General features: G+C 39.7%; 1 protein-coding gene across 9 annotated transcripts in view; it reads left to right on the top strand.

Annotated features, from left to right (window-relative positions):
- The window catches only part of PSD3 (pleckstrin and Sec7 domain containing 3), a 733,176-nt gene that overhangs the window by 314,721 nt on the left and 397,784 nt on the right, over nucleotides 1–20,671 (top strand). Inside the window, exon 1 of one of the 9 annotated variants that reach the window (XM_082715138.1) lies at nucleotides 9,744–10,062. The exons of the other annotated variants lie outside the window; for them this stretch is intronic. The gene's annotated coding sequence lies outside the window, so the exon portion shown is untranslated. Of the gene's footprint in view, nucleotides 1–9,743; nucleotides 10,063–20,671 lie in introns of those variants that run through there. 9 annotated transcript variants of the gene reach the window in all.

Below are 20,671 nucleotides of genomic sequence, written 5' to 3'. Positions count from 1 at the left end.
AAGAAGGACCACCCTTTTGTCTTTTGCATACAATTTATTTAACAATATGATTAATGAAAGAAATGAGTTGGTACTTTACCATTCTATATAGTGATTGAATCTTCTTGGGTTTTCTTATATATAGTAATTATAATGCTTGCATGCATGATTTACACTAGAATTGCTTTTCCTCATTTCAGGTTTCATACAGAAGAAAAGAATACCTTTTCTCTGTTAACATTAGCATGATCTAAGAGAGTGATTAACCCTGTTTTTTGTCTAAAACCAGTTTTCTTTTTTTTTCTAAAGATTTTATTTATTTATTTGACAGACAGGGATCACAAGTAGGCAGAGAGGCAGGGAGAGAGAGAGGGGGAAGCAGGCTCCCTGCTGAACAGAGAGCCCCATGTGGGGCTCTATCCCAGGACCCTGAGATCATGACCTGAGCCGAAGGGAGAGGCTTAACCCACTGAGCTACCCAGGCACCCCAAGTCTAAAACCAGTTTTATCAGAGAAAGCAGCAATTTCTACATCTGCAAGACAAGGGTTTGGCTTAAGCCAGTATGTATAGATAGATGTATGTGTGTGCGTGTGTGCATGCAGGAGCCAATTCCTGTCTTCCAAGGGTAATACTTGGAGAAAGTGCGCAGAGTTCACTATAGACAGAATCTTCTTACCATGTCAGAAAGTTATTGGGATACAAGCTTGCATTGTTTCAAGAATCAGTTTCAAATACTATTTTTCTTCTCACTTTTAAACATAAATGTTTAAAGTCTTGAAAATAGAAATAAAAAATATGAATATAATGAACTTGTTTTTCCCACTTAAAAAAGTCACGAGTCACCAACGACAACAAAACAGAATCCAAAACACCCCTCCCCGCAAAACAAAAACAAAGAGAGAGAGAGAGAGAGAGAGAGAACAGATACTTAAATCAACTGTCTTTTTTAACAAAAAATATACATTATTTGTTTTATATGGGTGAGATGGGGATTAAGGAACACCCTTATGATGAGCACCCGGGATTGTATGGAAGTGTTCAGCACCTGAAATTAGTATTACACTGTGTGTTAACTAACTAGAATTTAAGTTAAAACTTTAAAAAAAAAAATAAGATGGAATTCTAGTACTGAATGAGAAGCATCTTAGAGATGTGCCGACCAAACTTCTCTCTCAGCTCTGGCACTCTTCCTCATGATTCCTAACTAGTGATCATTCTACCCCTCTTTGTGACTTGGATGAATCTATTTGTGCTCTTTGAGTTGGCATAAGATAATAAATGGTTATAGGTAGAAGCGGTTTGTTTCATGATATATGTCTTTATTCAGGGTTAAAAAATAGAATGGGCTCAGTCATCCGAAGAAATTTTAAAGAAACAGGAATAACTGTTAGGTTTTTATTTACCCTCTCTGCCTTATTGGTGCTTTCAAGTTGCAGCACCAGAAGAATTGTAAGTTGAAGAATTGTGACATTTTTCAGCTCGAAGGGGCCTTAGGTAATATTTCCTGTTTTTATGGTAAAGAATCCGAGTCCCAGTTTGGTGGGATGGATTTACCTGGTGAGAGATCCTGTACCAGAATTCAACTTGTCTGACTCCTAGACCCGATACATTCATTGTTCTAGGCTGCCTGGTTTTATATCTTTATTCTTTTTCTAAATGTAATTTCTCTCATTCATAAGTCTATAGAACCAGGAGTCTGAGTTGGTAATTGTAGAACTTCTTGTTGGTGGTGTGTGTTATGTTTAATTTGAGAAAAAATTTATCAAATTGATAATGAACATGTCTCCATAAATTTTTAAAGCAATCAATGAGCAGGCTTTTAAACATTTCTTCTACATTAAAACATTCTTCTGCAGATGTAAGGAAGTAGGCTATTGAGCCTGTTAAGGAAATCCAAACTAGAATGCTGACTGTACAATTGTGAACCTGATTGACTTCCCTCAACCAAGCACCAGGGGTCAAAGTGTTAGGATTCAAGGGGAAAATTTTTTTTCCAATTTTATTAATAAATGTTGTGGCATTTACATAAAGAAAGCGCTAAATAAAACAAGTGCCTATGCCTTGTATTTTGTCTCTATCCACCAGCCTCGCTGTTGTGTTAGCAGTGGACTAAGGGGGTTTGACCATATTAAAGGAATCTGAAGAAAGCTCAGAGGAAAGGGGAATGATATGACTAATGATACGACTGTCTCCCTGATAATGCTTCTTTGATTCTAACTAAAACTGAACCAAGAAATTAAGTCCATCTCTGTTGAAGTATTGATTTTAATGTATAAAATGTCAGCTCTCAACCAGTAGAAAAGATTATAAGATTACTTAGGCTGTCTCTGAGGACAATTTTATATCAAAGGCATCCTATAGGTTTTATTAGTAAAAACATGGTATGTAATTCTCATAAGAAATCAGGAGAAAGAAGCTAATAATTTTCACATTTTCCAGATAAGGAAACAGAAGCATAGCACAGTTGAGTAACTTGCTTAGTCACACAGGTGGTAAGTGGCGCACCCAGGATTTGAACCCAGGTAATCAGGCTCCAGAGTCCATTTATTATTGGTTTCAAAACAAAAATATATTTGGCACTGCCTAGGTATGTTTTTAAATCTTTTTCTCCTTCAGTATGTGTATTTACTCTGTCATTAATGATGATTTCAGTGGCAGTATTTGACAGTGATTTCCTTTGAATGCTGGATAACATGCTCTCTATTGTGTTCCTTCTTTAAAGATAGTGCAAGTGTTTGGGAAAGGTGATGAGGATGTTGTATCACTTCAGCAAGACTTAGTTCTCCCTCTTAGCAACACCTCACAGTCTTAGAGTTAGCCATGAACTGGTGGCCAAAGGGGACTGTTCTTGCCCAGTACTCTTTCTCTCCACTTAAGTCAAAGAAGAAAACATTTCAAATCTGTAATATTCTAGTATTAGGTCTGAAAGGACATTTTAAAAGAGTACATGTGCTCACTGTTTGTCTTTTAAAGGATTATATACCTTTTTGATATCAAATAGATCATTCTTTATAAGGTGAAAAAAATTCTTAAGACCCTGGACTAACCCTGGATAGGAAGAGTTAAATTCTCTCAGGTGCTCTGAGTGCTCTGAGCACTGAATATTGGCGAGGAAGCTGCAGTCAGTCAGGAAATAGCTCACCCTATGATTGTAACACAATATTTTAATGAAGGAGCAAAGAAGAGCATCTCCTCCCGTTGTGGTCCGCTACATAGCACTCGGGCTGACAGGGTCAGCAGTGCTGTGTGAAGTCCAGTCACATGGCTCCAAAATTAGAAAGGATAATTAGAGACTTACAGTTGTACATGTTCCAATGGGTTCCTTTGTGTCTGGGTGCTTCTCCCTCGCTGGCTTATCATCTGATGATTGCAACTCCAATCAGTAAGTTCTGACCTGAAGACCGAAAGGCACAAATGTTGTCACTGTGACCATTAACAGAGTTGAATGTTGTTCATGTCTATTGAGCTTAGGTTTGGACAGATAGGAAAAGAGAGATACCAAATACAGTAATATGGCAGGAGCTTTGTTTTGGTTCTCTGAAATACATAAAACTGCTTTTTAAAATCACCTGTTTAGTGTAATGGATATATTTTATGCCTCAGCTTCCTAGTTTTTCTTTTAGACACCGCTCAGAATATGCATTACCACAGAAGAGGTGAATTACATCTGTGTGCAACTGGTATGCCTGAGGAGGGTGCTCCGGCCACTCCTGGGTCCACTCTGGATTTGATAGTTTTGTTTTTTTTGCTTTCTTCTTGTTCTTCCCCTCCCATTCTCAAATGGAATGCTGGCATTTAACATTATCCCCTCTCCTCTCCTGAATTTTTCTCTCTCAGTTTCTTTCTGTCTAGGAAAAAGTCACATGAAGTAGGATTAATACAGAGATTTATGAAGTATGATTTCAAAAAATATTTTGATATTCCAACTTAAAACCTGCAGGCATTTTAATATAATGTATAAGTATTAAAATAAGAAATTAAACTAACGTGGTATTAGTTAAGCTGGTGACTGAGGAAAAGATTTGATCTTGTGAAGTCATCTTTAGAGACCTGGCTGGCCACTGAGTACCCAGCTTTTCTTGTAACATTAGAAACAGGAAGCTCTGCTGTCTTCTAGGTTCATTATTGGGTAGCTGTTGCTCTAGTAATCTTTTTAGTCCTTTTCTTTTATGTTTTAAAACTAGTTCTGCAGAAAATGGGTTCTCATGTTTTGTCTTTCTAGATTCTTCCATCTGCGTTTCTAGAAGCTATAATAGTTTTTTTTTTTTTTTAAATTTACCCAAAGGAGTTCTTGCTCAATGATGCATGATGTGGCTTACCTGGGTTTGAATCCTGCCGTAGTTACTCACTAGATGTGTGATCTTGAGTAATTATAGAAAATCTAGGAGTCTTTCTAAGTGTAAAATGCAGTGAGTAATACCTATCTGGTAAAGGAAGGAGAAACATATGAAATTAATCAGGTGGCCAGAAATAAGAAAAGAAAATCAAGTGGTGTAACAGTGCCTGGTATACGTAGTAGGAGATAAATGAATCAAAATTTATGTCCATGCCTCTATCATGTCCTGTATCAGCCTCTGAGCTGCCAGCACTGTCCTCCTATCTCTATACTGCCTGGCACACTTATTATTGGACTTCCTGAAATATCACTTCTTTTCATAAAGTACAACACACTGTGGTCAGGTGGCATAAATATTTAGATTTGGGATCAGAAGATGGGAGGTCTGGTCAGCCTTTTTACTAGCTGCCTTTTTACTAACTGATGTTGGGTAGGTTGTTTGACTTAAGAGAGTCTCTGATTTCTTATTGGTAAAATGGAAATAAGCTTACCACTTTATTTATAGTCTTGTTGTAAGAATTTGCTAAGTTCTAGTTTGTGGATATTTATTTTAAATCTATTGTGAGTTTTATAGTATTCTGAATAATAGTCTAAGGGATACAAGAATATAGGTAAGAAAATCCTAGTAAAGAAAAAAAAAAGATGTAAGGATTTGGCGAATGTTTGAATACAGGACATGAAGGCTGGGTCAAAATCACTGTGAGACTTCAAGCTTAGATGATTTACTGAATCCAGAAGTAATAGGAATTGGGTAGATCAGCAAGGTTTGTGAGAGAATAGCTGGTGGTGGGATCAGTTTAAACAAGTAAAATTTGAGGAGAGTGATGGTGCTTTATGTAGAAATGCTGGTGGAAATATGAGGTTGAAGCTTGGCTGCAGAGAGTTCAGAGTCACCATTCAGAGGTGAGGCCAGCAGCTGTGACATGAGTGAACTCTTGGAGGGTGAGCACTGCACCGAGACACGCTGCAGAGATGGGCACACAGCAGCACTACAGTGCCACTCATGTGTCTTCTGATTACATATCTGTAGAAAATAGCTCCTAAGGTGAGTTTCCTGGCTGCTCTTCTCTGCTGGCTTCATCAGGGAGCCCTTGTAAAAGCTACTTGCTCTGGTCATTGATGTTCTTTTGGTTCCTCCCAGACAGTCCTGGCTCTGGCTGGCTCTCGTGGTTTTGGGCTCTTTCTGTTTGTTGAGTGCCTCTTGTATAAATTGGTGATGACTTCAGGAAATGGTGCCGGATTTGACATAGAGCTTCCTAGAAATGTTCTAATTCTGTAGTTTACAGCTTCAAGTAATGCACCCTGGATAATGGTGGATGTTACCCTTGAGGAGTGCTGTGGGATGCTTACTGAAGTGGATCATCTTTTATCAAAAACCATATTAAAAGACTTCAAATGATTAAAGACGTTGGGCATATATATTATAATACAAGGACAGACATATAATTACAAGGACAGTCACAGGTCTAAATAAAAAACTGGATTGGCAGTTAATATTGTAACTGGTTGGGATGATACAGCAATCTTCTTATTCATGTATCAGTGCAATATTTAACTTTTAAAGGAAGCAGTAGCATTTCCTCTCAGCAGCGGTCACTAAACACAAGATTTGCAGTACTGGATGAGAAACATTATCCACTGATTTGTGGTTTGGGGGAAAAAAAAAAAGAAATAAAGTTCTTTGAGGGTATTTTACATAGAAATACCAGTTTATCAGAATGCAAAATGGGTACATTTCCAGTGCTTTCATCTTTTTTTTTTTTTCCTACTGTGGATCTCATAAGCTTTCTATAAACTGATACAGGAGTCTGAATTAAATTAGCTCAAGCTCCTAGCAGAGCCTTTACACTCAGCACCCAAGTGACCATGATGTGAGGTATGTTCAATATAATCTTGAATGCTAATGAGGATTAATATTAAACTACATCTGAGCCAATGTTAGATGAATGATTTACCTTTATAATCCCTGCACCCCGTATGCTATTTCATATGCCTGCACCTAAACCTCCATTTGCAGGATTCTCCTGAATTAAGAATTACAAAAGGAAAGCCTTACAAATCACATGCACTGCACTACTGAGATTTTTAATCTTCCTACTTACCACCTTGCTTCCCAGCAGTTTTCACCTCAGAGCTTGTTAGAAGAAGTCAGACTCTCAAGCCCCACCTCTGACCCACTGTTAGGATCTGCATTTGAAGATGTCCAGATGGTTCACATATATAATGGAGTTTGAGAAGCACAGGGCTAGGACAGTGGTCCATGGACCAAGCTCAAGTAGAGAAGCTCTAAAACAGGGTTTTTGACCTGACTTCACATTAGAGTTACGAAGGGAGCTTTTTAAAATTCCGACTTCCCACGCTTCACCTCCAGAGATTCTGATGTTTAGGGTGACATCTCAAACGTGTGGCTTTTAGAGGTTCCCAGGTGATTCTGCTCTTCAGCTTGCGCTGTCAACCCCTCAGAGTTTGTTGGAAATGTGTACCACACACCTACCCTTGACCTACTCCATCAAAGTGTGTGTTCTAACGAATTCTGAGGTGATTCATAAGTACTTTAAAGTTTGAGATGTGGTGAAAAGTGTTTAGAGGCAGAATACAAAGCTCAGTGAGGCAGTCCCTGTTCTCAGGTAAGCAGGGTCACTGTGCTAGTGGCAGAGGCTTGTAAAAGTGAGTGGTCCTGGCTGTGTACCTTTATAGGATTCTTTTTCATCTTTGGTGTAGTGATCATAGGGTTCCCATCCTTACTCTTGAAACATAGGGATTGAACCATCTTCCTGCTAGGAAACGGTATGTGTGGTGGTTTTTTTTTTTTTTTTTTTTTTTTTTTTTTGTAAAGTGTTTTTGTTTTGTTTTGTTTTGTTTTTATAGTATGTTTTGTTTATGTTTTTTGTGGGTTCTGAAGTCAGCCTGCTTTGGTTCAAATTTTGGTGAATTTTCTCCCTAAACCTCAACTTTCTTATCTGGGAAGAGGGATAATAATTTACTTCCACTTGATGAATACTCAAAATATGTTGTCTATTATTATCAGCAATAATACTGCTTAAACAAAGAGTTTTCTTTAAAACTTTTTCAAAGTCACCTGGCATGAATGGGCTGTGGTCAGATTGATGAAGGTATTATATATTTTTAATAATAGTTCTAAGAGTGTTGGGTTACTTGAAGGTGAGGATTTTTAATAACAATTTGTTTTACTATCTTTGTAATTATCTATTTAGCAGCTCCACCTCAACACAAAGAAGGTGACATTTTTTAATTGAGTAGTAATATAAAATTTTTAGTACTGAGAAAATAAGAGGTACTGAGTGATTATTGCAAAACAAAATCAGAGTTCTTTATTCACACTCAGCGTTCATTTAAGAGTAGTTTTAGGGTTCATCCTGTAATATACTCAGACAGTGATCTTTTTTTTTTTTTTTCTTTAAAGATTTTATTTATGTATTTGATAGAGATAGCGAGAGAGGGAACACCAGCATGGGGAGTGAGAGAGGGAGGAGCAGGCCTCTCTCTGAGCAGGGAGCCCCATGTGGGGTTTGATCCTAGGACATGACCCTAGCCAAAGGCAGACACTTAACGACTGAGCCACCCAGGCGCCCTGGCAGTGATCTTCTCAAGTCTTTAGTTTCGAGACTCAGAGAACCTCTGTTACAGGGTCCAGCACACCCTCCAGACACTCAGTGTTTACTTAATGAAGAAGTTAATTACCAGCTGCTCTCTACTAGGTGCTAGGTGTCTCCCGGAGAGGAGGCCGATTAGATCACTTCACATAGTTCTAGTACAGGTGTAATGAACCAGACATAAGGTTCTGAGACTAGGGCTACTTCTAGCATGAGGGGTTGTGGAGGCGCTTGGAAGTGTTGCTTTTTGTGGCAGGTTTTGAAAGGAGGGTTAGGTCATGGGGTGAGTGGACAGGGTGACTGTCCAGATGGGGCCAAACTGAGCAGAATTAGTAACAGGTGCTCAGATTTGGGCACTTGAGAGTTAGGAGTTGAGGGAACTGTGAAACCTCTTTGCCCCTTCTGTTAATTTTTTAGACTGTACAGGTGCTGCTGCACTCAAGGCAGCTATTATGAGTTGACTTTTTTACAACTTGTGAAACATTTTGCATGTCAAAAAGTGTAGAAAATAATAAACACATGTGATCTCATAGCCAATTAAAAAAATAAACATCGCAGATGAATTGCCAACTCCTGTGAATGCCTCTGTGGTCCCATTACTTTCTTTCTTTCCTAAAGGCAGCCATGACCTGTGGGTGTTGTCATTCCTATGTAAGCGTGCGTCTGTCAACACTAGATAGTATTTTTTTTAGATAGTATATTTTCATGTTTTTAAACCTTGTATAAAATGCTACCTTCATCTCTCCTTTTGTAACTCACCTTTTTTCTCAATATTTCAGATTTATTCTTAACTGATTCATAAAGTCCTAATTGATCATTTATTTGTTTATAGTATTCATTACATGAATGTATACTAGAATTTATTTTTCCATTTCCCTATTTATGGATACTTTGGCTGTCTTGTGTTTTTGTTATCTCAAATGGCATGGCAGTGAACATTCTAATTTGTGGCTTCTTGTGCACTTAGGGGAGAGTTCTGTAGGCTAGGTGTATATTTAGGAATCAAATTGCTGGACAGTAAGTTTTTATCATTTTCTGGGTGAACCCCAAGGCATTCTTGAAAGGGCATATTACATTTTCTTTGAGAGGATGTAATTTTATCTGCTTTTATTTATAAAGTAATTTTTAGTTGTTTTACCTTCTGATCCTTATAATTCTGATATCCCAACAAAAACAGCTGGTGCCCCAAGAAAAAGCATGGGAAAGACCCTGACACTGCTGTCCTTTCCCTTTAGGGGCACTGAATGCGGACTCTGCTATCCATTAGTTGGGTCTGGTGGCTGTGCTTTCTGTCGAATGCCTGTAGCTCCTGGTTTCTGAGACTTCTCTGTGGCAGTTGCTGCCTGTGTCTGACAGCTGAGAGTGTTGGCTGTCCACTTCTGGTTGTCTGAAGCAGGACTCCAGTGATAGGGCAGACGAACATTTCATGTTAACAATAGTAGAAGACCAGAATCAAAACTGGGAATGAAAATAGTAAAACACAAATCACATAAGATTAAGTGTGAATTTTATCTAATGTAAATGAATTAGATCCCCCCCCCCACCCCACATTTCAGTCATTCTTTTAGGTATAGAACGTGTGTGCTGCAAGAAATTATAGTTTTCAAAAACAGTACTTCAGAAACTTTAGTTCTTTTATGGAAGATGAATGCTGAAATTACTTTCTTTTTAAAAATGATGTTGGACAAACTTCTCTTTTCTTCGTTAAGAACAACCACTCCAAAATCAGCTAAGACAGTTGCCCTTTCTCCCTGTTGTCAGTTCGCCGTCTGGCTTCTAAAGAGTTAAGTTGGAGGTTTGTGAGGTCATGTGTGACTTTACTGGGTCTGGACTTTTGAAGCTGATCTCTTGGAGGGAAGCTGCCTGTTGAGAGGGGAGTCTAGGCAGAGGGGGAGGAGGGAGTGCTCCTTTCACTTCTTTCAAGTTCTTATCCCTCAGCCCCTGAGGGACATAGTGGCATTCTGGGAGAATGTCACTGCAGAGTCAGTGTGTAGCGGTTTGTACTCACAACAGAAGCAGCCGTATAAGTACATTAAAAGAGGCCTTGCTGAAGATGAAGGTTTGCTGAACAGATGGAACAGGAGAATGTTCTTTGTATTCCTGATAAGATTATGGGCAAACTGCTGACGGAGGTAACTGGAATTCAGTTTATTTTCTTTGGTTCTAGGCAGTACTGAATTATATATAATTGAAGTTACAGAAAATTCTTTGGATTTTAAACTTTTTTTAAAAATGGAAAACATCGTAAGAAGGTCTTAGAAACTTAGGAAAATGATAACTCATATATATTGTTTTCTAAATAAGGTTGACAAAAATGAAAAGGGTATATTTGTTACAGGGTCTGTAATGTTTGGGCAGGATGAGATTTTTTTCCTTAATAGAGTTGTGCTGCTTCTTGAGTGTTCAGACATAGCTTGGTGTTCTTAGAATATAGTGTGCTTTCAGCTACCTTTTCTGAAACTGCATCCAGGCATTGGAAGGTTACCAGTTTGAGCTTGGTCATTTACTGGGGTCTGTTCTGACTACTCTAAAGGGAGAGTTGGCTGCGCTGTTAGTGTAGAAACATGATTGTCTTAGAAGTTAGCATTAGGTTTGAAACCTTAAAGGCTAGCTGATTATCTAAAGAAAAAAGGCATAGGGAATATTTTTTTCTGGAACTGAGGGAATTTCAGCTCTACAATTTATTAATGAGAAGTTCTCTCTCGTTTCGTATTCATAAATATAAGGTCAGTGATGGTAAAGGGGGGAACTTGAACCCAGAGTGTTGTTATTTGTGGAGGGGTCCATTCTTGAAATGCTTGGGGTTAAAGGACTCCTGAATACCTGGGAGCCTGTGAGAACCCAGGCGTATAAATGCCTAGGACAGTCAGCTGATTCTAACAGATGTATTTGTTAGGTATGTATTGGGTAAGTTGAAGTTTCTTGCTTTGATAACAGTGTTTAAGTTCATAATTTTAAATTCATATATCTAATATTTTATAATGTTATTTATCTTACCTGGCCATCAGTATAAAAAAAGCCTCTTTCTATTTGGATATTTTGTTTCATAGCTTTAATAACAAAGGACAAAGAGAATGCTTGATAAAAGGATGTGAAACATAGTTTGTGAGAGACATAGTAGTTATGAGCCTGAACTTGGGAATTACAGGCCCATTGACTGAATTTTATCTCTGTTTCTGACCTCTGGTAAGTTGCTTAACCACTCTTCATTTGCGGTTTCTTTGTATGGGACCTAGAGATGGTCATAGCACCTAAAGTGAGAGGTGGTTGCTGTGAAGATAAACTGAGGTGCAATACATGGGAAGCACTTAGCAGAATTTCTCCTGCATTAATAAAAGCTCAATAAATGTTGTTAAACTGGCTGCTGTTATGTTTAAATTGCCCTTCCTTACATCAGGCACGTGAGAGGGCTTGGACCTTAGAGAGCGGCAGTCATGAACTTGGAGTTTGGGTTTGCCCACACTGTAAGCACGGCAGGGTTCCAGGTGGTGCCCTGTGCCTCCTGCCAGGCAGTCTTCCCTGCCACTAGTCCAGCAGTCATCGCTGCAGTGGAGCCTTAGGGGTCAAGGAGGGCTGAGAGAAAAAAAGGGTAGGTTAGTGCCAGCTAGCAACACTTTGTGAAAATTTCTTTATGCTCATGTCCTGTTGATAGTGTGTCCTGTCAGTTCCATCGTCTTTGAATATGGAGCACAGGACTGCACACACGTGTACCTCAGGCGGAATGTGACCCACACTAGGAGTAAAACTGAAGCGATTGTCAGAACCAGGCCATTCTTTCTGTGTTCTTTCTGTAGGTGTAGACTGTCCTTTTCCATGTAGTGGTGGCTCTTCTTAGAGGGTTTATCTGTATTTCCAGCTTGGCCCTTTCTATCTTAATGCTCCAGGAGTAAGTAGCTGTGCAGCAGTTTGAAGCTGCTTAACTTAAATTTCCTGGACTATGACTTGTGGATAATATATTTTCTTCCGTGGTTTGAGATTACATAAGATAAAACATGGGGCACCTGGGTGGCTCAATTGATTAAGGGTCTTGCTTTCGGCTTAGGTCATGATCTTGGAGTCCTGGGATGGGGCCCCATGTAAGGCTCCCTACTCAGTGGGGCGTCTGCTTCTCCCTCTGACCCTCCCCCAACTTGAGCATGTGTGTGTTTTCGCTCTCAAATAATTAAATAGAATCTTTAAAAAAGTAAGATAAAATATGTGGAAACGCCTGGCAAAAGTCCCAAGTACTAACAAATTTTTTGCTCTTCCAAAAATTTCTCTATTCTTCTATTACTGTGAAAGGAAAATTCAGTTTGTATATGAGACTCTGCCCATTTTGCTTTATAAAGGTCTCATGTCTAGATCAGTGTTTCTTAAGCTTTTGTTTACAATGATTTTCTTCTGTGTTACTAGTTTACCTTGTCTAGTGTCAGTTTCTGTTTGTCACCCTGACTTTCCCAGGAAGTCATTATAGCTTTTAAATTTCATTTTGAACTAGTTTTCAAAAATATGAGAGGAATATGTGCCAATGCTAAGAACTGAAATTGAAGTTCTCTTTTCTCCCCATTTTGCTCCCTCTTCTCAGAAGGAACCTCCTGATGGTTTTAGTGTATTCTTTTTTTTTTTTTTAAAGATTATATTTATTTATTTGAGAGAGAATGATCACAAGTAGGCAGAGAGGCAGACAGGGGGGGGGCGGCGGGGGGAGGCAGGCTCCCCGCTGAGCAGAGAGCACGATGCAGGGCTCAATCCTAGGACCCTGGGATCATGACCTGAGCTGAAGGCAGAGGCTTTAACCCACTGAGCTACCCCAGAGCTCCGGTTTTAATGTATTCTTTAAGGCATGATCCCTGACACTCTTTGGGAACCAGTTTTAAACTACCTTAATGGTGCAAAAGTACAGAAGTGGAATGGAAAGTTCTGTCACATTTGCCAGCTCCCTTTATAGCTCAGTTCCTCCCTCTTCTGCAGCACAATGTTTGGAATGTTTGGGAGTACCCTTGTAAGGAACCTGCCTGCACAGCTGGGTTGTGTCTCTAAGAGCCCAATGCATTTGGCAGGTCCAGCTGTAGCTACACTGTTGTGATCAGGCCAGAGTTCATAGAGGATAGCGAGGTATGCCTGGTCTGAACCTACTGTGAAAATGCTCAGTCCTGAAACTCTGGGGAGGCAGAGCCTGGGTTGTGTTCCAGCAAGGATTTTAGTCATTGTTTAGCTGACTAGAGGGTGTGGTTCAGTTAGCCCTTTGAGCGACTGTTGTGTTTGGCTTTTTGTCAGTAATAACATTGGGTGGAGGGAGGATACAAGTAGGTGCACTGAATGCGGAGTTGGAAGAAAGGGGCTCAGCTGCCAGCCTTGCTGCTTACCAGCTGTGAGCCAGAGGCGAGACTTCAGTTTGGTTCTCTGTTTCTTGGAAAATGGGACTGTTGTGAGTGTGAGATACTATAATGCGTATGAAAGTACTGGGTAGACTGCAAAGTGCCCTTTGGGTTTTTAAATTTGTTTTTCTTAGTGGATATTGAAAGGACTAGCTTATTCCTTCTGATTGGCTTAGGTACATTAAACTATTTGTGCTTTGGAGAGAGAGGAACCATGTCGCTGTCTAGAGTTGGTGTCTTTGGACTTCATCCCACCACTTTGTGAAGGTTGTTTGTCCCATCTGCTGTTGAATGCTCCTGGCATACCTAGAAGCCTGCATTTCGAAGGGGCTAGGGCAGTATAATTTCTGTGCTCAGAATGTTCTCAAAGAAGCCACTCCCTTTTGTTGATTCAGCTGGTCCTTTACTGAGACTGTACCTTTTAGCAGAGGAAGCATTAAGTGAGGCCCTGAGCATCTCCATTGGCCCAACTCTGCTACTCATTGTGAGATGTGGGAAGAATAACTTCCTCTCTTGATCTCTGACTTTTCTCCTCCGTAAAACAAAGGCCGCTGGACAGAAGACTTTTTTGTATGTGGGGGTGGAGATGGTAGACTGGATATCTTCCTTTTTCTGTCTTTACCTTATTATATCCATCATCTTAGTGACCAATTCTTTCTTCTCCTTTTAAATAACTTAGGACATGGGGCACCTGGGTGGCTCAGTGGCTCATGACCTGCCTTCGGCTTGGGTCATGGTCACAGGGTCCTGGAATCAAGGCCCGAGTTGGGTTCTCTGCTCGGCAGGGAGCCTGCTTCCTCCTCTCTCTCTCTGCCTGCCTCTCTGCCGACTTGTGATCTCTGTCTGTCAAATAGATAAATAAATCTTTTTAAAAATAAATAAATAAAAAATAACTTAGGGCAGTTATCTTCAAAAGCATAAAACAAGTGAGTAATGGGGTTAAACATCATTTGAGGGATGCTGTGGTGACTTGTGGGACCTAAATACAAGGAAAACCCTTTAAGGGTGACAGGGTGTTAAGAGTTAGGTATCATATTCTCCTGCCTATAATCCACTGACCTTGGCATGCTTTGTTTTGTAGTCATCTAGAACTAATCATCTTTACTTAGGGTTTCCATGTCTCAGATCTGTTGTTACAGGAACTATGCATACCTGACAGGGGGGAGAGAAAAAAAGGATGCCATGGTAGGTGGTAGCTGAAATAGAGATGCCACCATGAGAAGAAATGGAGTATGAATATTCTTTTCGCTGGAGGCAGTAATCCCTTTAGGGCAGAGGAGGGGGCTTTTGCCAGGCTCTGTGTGAGATGTTTGCATTGCTGTGGCTTGGTTCTCAGTACTATTCATCCATCCTGGTTCTTAAGTTCTTAATCTAAATCTTATTCACTAGAGGAACACATTTATCAAGTATAGACATTCAAGTCTGGCTTTCCCAGGACAAGACTCCATTTCTAGGTGACAGAATGATAGGGAAACATTTGTATTTCTTCAGTATTTTGCTGCTGAAAGATAAAAAGTTAAAAGCTGTCTCTGCAACTTACAAATCAGAAGGCATAGAACTGGCCCAAGTAGTGTGAGATAGTCATTGCCTTCTATAACTTGTGTGTGTAGTGTTCCTTGGGTCAACTGAGCCAACTGTTAGAGACCCATGGAAAGTGTCATTCTCGTTGAAATAATTCAGCTAAAGAATTCCAGGATTCATGACTTCAAAAGTCAAGGGTTGGTAAGAGAAACACCGATTTTTTATGTGATTGCCTGAGTATCCCAAGTGTATTACCATGTTTTAGAGGGATAGGCTCTGTTGTGGAGCCTCCAGTCTCAATTTAAGTAGAGATTCTGTTGATCAAGATTTCACACTTCTTCCTAATTCCAAAGGTGAGGTCTCAGATATTTATCTTGCTTAAACTTTGGGACAAGTAGATCAATAGGGGCTTAAATGTCAAACATGTAAGTACAGCTTCAGGATTGGAGGTGGGGATATGGCCAATCGATTTAGTAGGTGATGAAGAATAAACCTAAGGACTAAATCAATATAAGATGAGTTTGGTTTTGCATTTTCTGGCATCTTGACCTTGGGAAGCTGGTGTGTCCCATCCTTGACTATAATTTTGAATTCATCATGGAAATTGCTGGGCATTTTCTTAAGCTTGAAAATGAGGGAACCAAACTATCCACCTGAAGCATAGCAAAAAACATGTTGGCATGTTCTAATTTAATAAGAAACTGCATGTTCCCTGGGATCCACCTTCTCATTAGGGTCCTGGTAAATTTACTGATCATTCTGGGGCTCCTCATTGGTAAGCAATACGGATTTCACATCCCAATCCTTTGAATTATAACTTTTTAAAAAAAGATTATTTATTTATTTGACAGAGAGAGAGAGAGAGAGAGCACAAGCAGGGGGAGTGGCAGGCAGAGGGAGAAAGAGAAGCAGGCTCCCCACAGAGCAGGGGCAGCCCGATACAGGGCTTGATCCCAGGACCCAGGGATCATGACCTGAGCTGAATTACCTTGCTTAACCAACTGAGCTACCCAGGCACCCTTTTTTTTTCTTTTCTTCTTTTTAAAGGAGAAAAACATTTTTATTAACAAAATATTTCACTGGGAAATTTAGGTTGAACAAAACAGGCACCCACTATCCTTCCACATGTGCTCGCGCGCACACACACACACACACACGGCTATTCCCAGAAATATCCCAGCTTGAGAGAGAACATACGGCACTTATATTTGAGCCATAGTCAGTAGATGTTTGAAATGTCAGCACTGATTATTAGCTCCATGTCTGGATTCATTTGGTTGCTGCAGAGGGAGAGCTGGCCATCTCCTGAGTCATCAGTGTTTCTTCCTGTGGCACTGAGGTCTTTTTGGGAGGTCTCTGAGCCACACAGCCATGGGGCCAGCTCTGGCAGTAGGCTGAGAGATCCAACTACAGAAGCTAGGCTGTGAGCCAAGGGTGGGGTTGCCCTATCCAGTATGTGTGAAGTATTAAAATCCACCCATGGTTGGCTAGTGTAGAAGTAATATTTATCTTGTTTTATGAAACCATACTCAAAGACAGCAGTCTCCTGTAACTGTACACCAAGTTGATTAAAAATTGAATTAGATATACCTTCTTAAAAAGTACTTAAAAAGGAAGTTTCATTGTGAAAACAAGATTTAGGTATTGTTCCCCTCAAAATATTGTATATTATATGGATATCAGCTATCCTTCCTGTGCTCTTATGCCATTCTTTTTACTCATTGTTTTTAAAGATTTTTATTCATTTATTTGACAGAATGATAGAGCCAGAGAGCACAAGTGAGGGGAATGGCAGAGGGAGAGGGAGAAGCAGGCTCCCTACTAAGCAGGGAGCCTGATGCCGGGTTCGATTCCAGGCCCCTGGGATCATGACCTGAGCTGAAGGCAGACGCTTAACCATATGAGCCACTCAGCACACCCCCCCCCCTTTTTTAAAGATATTTATTTATTTATTTGACAGAATATTTGCTTTTTTGGTAGCATCTTTTCTCTATTTTGTTTTCTTTCTTCTGCCTTTCCTGTCTCCTCTGTCCTCAGAATTCAAATTGTCATGGGATTTTTTTTCCTTTCCCTGAATATTTAACCACGCTTATGTCTTCCCAGTTGTTTCTCCATTCCACATTCTTATCTTGCTGAGCCTCAGTAGCCACTGACAGACATGGACTTTAAGTTGCTATATTGATGTGGCCATTGCACATCAACCAGGGAGATTCTGGTAAGCCCAAGTTGCTTCCAGACCTGTCTATGGAAGGTAGACATCTACAATAGTCTTGTGTCTGCTGGTGATGCAAGTAGTAGTTGGAGGAATGCTGTCCTGGGAGCTGGAAGATGTGGGCTCTGGCTCTTGTTCTGTCTCTATCTAAATTCCTAACCTGTCTCCCCATTCACTCATACGGAAAATAAGATTAGATTAAATAATTTACAACATACATTTTCAGCTCCAAAAAACCCATTACTTGACTCCATCAAATCTTACTAATTGGCTTCTTACATTAGCTCTCTGTGATCAATTAGAATCTTCTTTACAAAAACAAATTGAAAAATAATGAGCAGACTGTGGAACTGGAGCAGGTAGAATAACACTGAAATTAGCAGCAGTGCTCACAGCACTGACAAGATGGAGAGCAAGTGGAAGGAGAGGCCATTTTCCATTCCTCCATGGTCTTTTTTTAGGCTATGTACACAGGTTGACTTTTGTATTGTTCTTCCAGGAAAGCAACATCTACCAATTACCCCTTTTCAGTCTGAGTCTTCTTTATCCCTTCTTAAAGTCCTTTCTCACATGAAAGCAGAAGTGTGACCCAAAGCAGCTGAAATGAAACCAAAATGTAGGAGTTTAGAGTCCATGTAATTCTCTCCTGATTCTTAGTTATCCAGTGGATATTATAATATCCACTGGATATTGTATCCCCTGCATTTAGGAGAGCTATTCTTTCCTTTTTAACCCGAAGAAGTGTATAATTGGCAGTCGGGAACCTGCGGTTTTTCTAGTCCTTTACATTAGCTCTGTGGTTCTGGACATGTCACTTACCCATTTCTGAGCCGATTTTGTCTTTAAAATGAAGGAGTTGGGCTACGCAATACTTAGATTTTTTTCCAGAGCCAGCATGCCATGACCCTGTAGTTTTCCTCTTCATTTGTGAGACCATGAGAAAAAGTGGCGGTGAGGGAAAAGGAGAGGGACAACAGTCAGATTCTTCTGATGGCTTGTATAGAGCTTACAACCTCCTTGAAGGCAGAGGCTGTCTTTTATTTTTTTGTATAGCACTAAGTCCAGGTTACCACGATGTTTTAAAATTGATTCTTTTTTTCAGTTAGTGTATTGATTTTAGCATTTATGAAGGCATCAGCTGTCTGAGGCTCTCTCTGTGAGGGCAACCTCCTTGAAACATGAGAGGATTCTAGACTGAATTTTTCTTGTAGCGATGGCAGAAGTTTGAACTATCTATACTTTCATGAGGAAATTATCTCCTTTCTCAGGATGGTAGAAACTATTCTGTTGATCTCCCTTTCTGTTTGTTTTTTCTTCAACAAAAACCTCAAGGACATTCATTGTTGTAGTAAGTAAGTGTCTCTTGGCATCCAGGCTGAAGGAACTGCTTGTGTTTTTGAAGCCTAAGTGAGGTTTAGCAAGGGAACATCAGTGTTTCTTCAGGGAATTCTTTGCCTTTGCTTTCTTGATAATGATAGTGCCAATCAAAACATTGGTATTCTGATTGATAAAGCTGAGTACATGCACTGAGTGGCTTATCAAGAATATTTTCTGGTCATGAGGAGATCTGAAAATCTCCTTTCCCTATTTTTATTTTTTTTCAGTACCACAGACAACTTCGGAGTTGGCACATTGCCCTGAGTTTAAAATACATCCCATCACAGTGAGGGATGCCACTCTTTCCAGTCCTGGAGAATGCTTTGATTTAGGCTCATACCACTGACTTAAGGCAAAGGTATCAGTAGGAGTGGAGAGTTAATCTGTGCTATTGGTTAGCAAAAATAGAAAGGATTTATTTGATTTATATATGCTTATTTTATTCAAAACATTAGTTGCAGTATTCTCTCCTGTCAGACTCTTAGACTGGGTTATAGTTCGATTTATTTGTGATTCTCTTTTCTGCTGTGTCCTAACTGATGTAGTAATGAGGTCTGTGAAGCTTCTTCACCTGAGGGAGAAGAGGGACTCAGAGGGCTCAAGTAGCCCTGATTTTGTGCGACTGACATAACTAAAAGGGCGGTTGATGTGGTGGTTCCAGACCTCTCTTAGTTGGAAGTAACCTGTCTCCTGAAGCCCTGCCCTGTACCCTGGAAGTGATGCCTGAGGATGGAGTTGCCACCCTGTCTATGTCACTAATTCTGGGACCACAGACAGGGCCACGTCATTGCGATGGCACAGATTCCAAAGGCCCAGGGGGCAACTACTCCAGCAAGTTGGAGGATTTCTCCAGCTTACTGCTGATATGACAGCCTCTCCTCTCCCTGTCCTCCTTAAGAGAATATCTGTATAGATGTGCCAAGCGTCTATGAGTAATATAATCTCAAATCAGAATGGTAATAGTGAAAGATGCTGTTAACTTTTGAAGAAAAAATTCTAATTTACTAAATATAATTTTATCTCCTGATTTTTTCTTCTAAGAATAAACTTACCTTCAAGTTAAAACTTTGTTCTATTTAAATAACAAGACTTTAGACAATCTAGACTAGTTTGTGAACTCCCATGACATACTTTGAACCATCCAAGGCTGTACATTCCTGGATTTGAATACAAGGCTTTTCCTACCAATTTGGAATGAACTGGTCATTGTAACCAGTTTTGTATGGGACAGTTGTTTCGGATCCTAAACCCTATAATGACATCATTTTCTTTATACCCAAAATAAATGCTGTGCAGACTAGATTATTCTGGAATTTGACTGCTCTATTTTTCTCCCAATTAAAATCTGTTGCAAAGGAACCCTGCTAGTGAACAGTTTCCCTTATAAGTTATTGTTTTTGTGCTTCTGACTTTGCTAGTAATAAATCTTATTTTTCCATGAGAAAGCAGCCCTTTCTATTTAAGGTGGAGTAGGAGTTGTGGTTGAAATTGCAAGCACATCCAGTGTGTTCTATTTTGATTTCTAGCTTCAGAGTATTCAGTGGAAATGGTTTAATCACAATGTGGTTTGGGTTTAAGAGTATAGAAGAGTAAGAGCAGGATGCCTGGGTGGCTCAGTAGGGTACTAAGCCTCTGCCTTCGGCTCAGGTCATGATCTCAGGGTCTGGGGATAGAGAGCCTGGCGCCAAGCTGTCTGCTTCTCCCTCTCCCTGTGCCTGCCTCTCTGCCTACTTGTGATCTCTGTCAAACAAACAAACAAACAAATAAATAAATAAAATCTTAAAAAAAAAAAAGAGCTATAAATGGTGAATGGAAGGAGGACCATTATTCTATTTAGCTGAACACTAAATTGTTCATACATAAGGCCTTGAATTATAGAAACTAGCAATCAGTAATAGAGTTCTCATGTTTTTGTTGGGACATATGCATGTCTACCTCACATCATTTATATGAAAAAGAATAGAGGAGAGATCACCTTGTAGTAAATCCCACCTTCTTTAGAACTCTCTGAGGATTGAAGGGGACCTTCCTTTACTTTCTTTACATCTTTGTATTTGATGAATAATTACCAGAACTCATAGTTTATCCTTGCGAAGCTACAGCTCTTATGTAATTATGGATATATTTATATGATTTAAAGAGTATTAATGCAAGTGTTGCTCTAAATATTTTATGCATTTCCATCGAGCTAACTGCTGGATCTCTTTGAGGGCTAGAATTCTAAAGTATGCGATGGCTTAGAATCACTTGTAGGGGTAAGAATCTGTTTCTTTA

This window comes from Mustela nivalis, assembly GCF_964662115.1.
Source record: "Mustela nivalis genome assembly, chromosome: 20".
NCBI lineage: Eukaryota > Metazoa > Chordata > Mammalia > Carnivora > Mustelidae > Mustela > Mustela nivalis.
The sequence above is the reverse complement of the archived record's forward strand: the minus strand, read 5'-3'. Positions and strand labels throughout refer to the sequence as shown.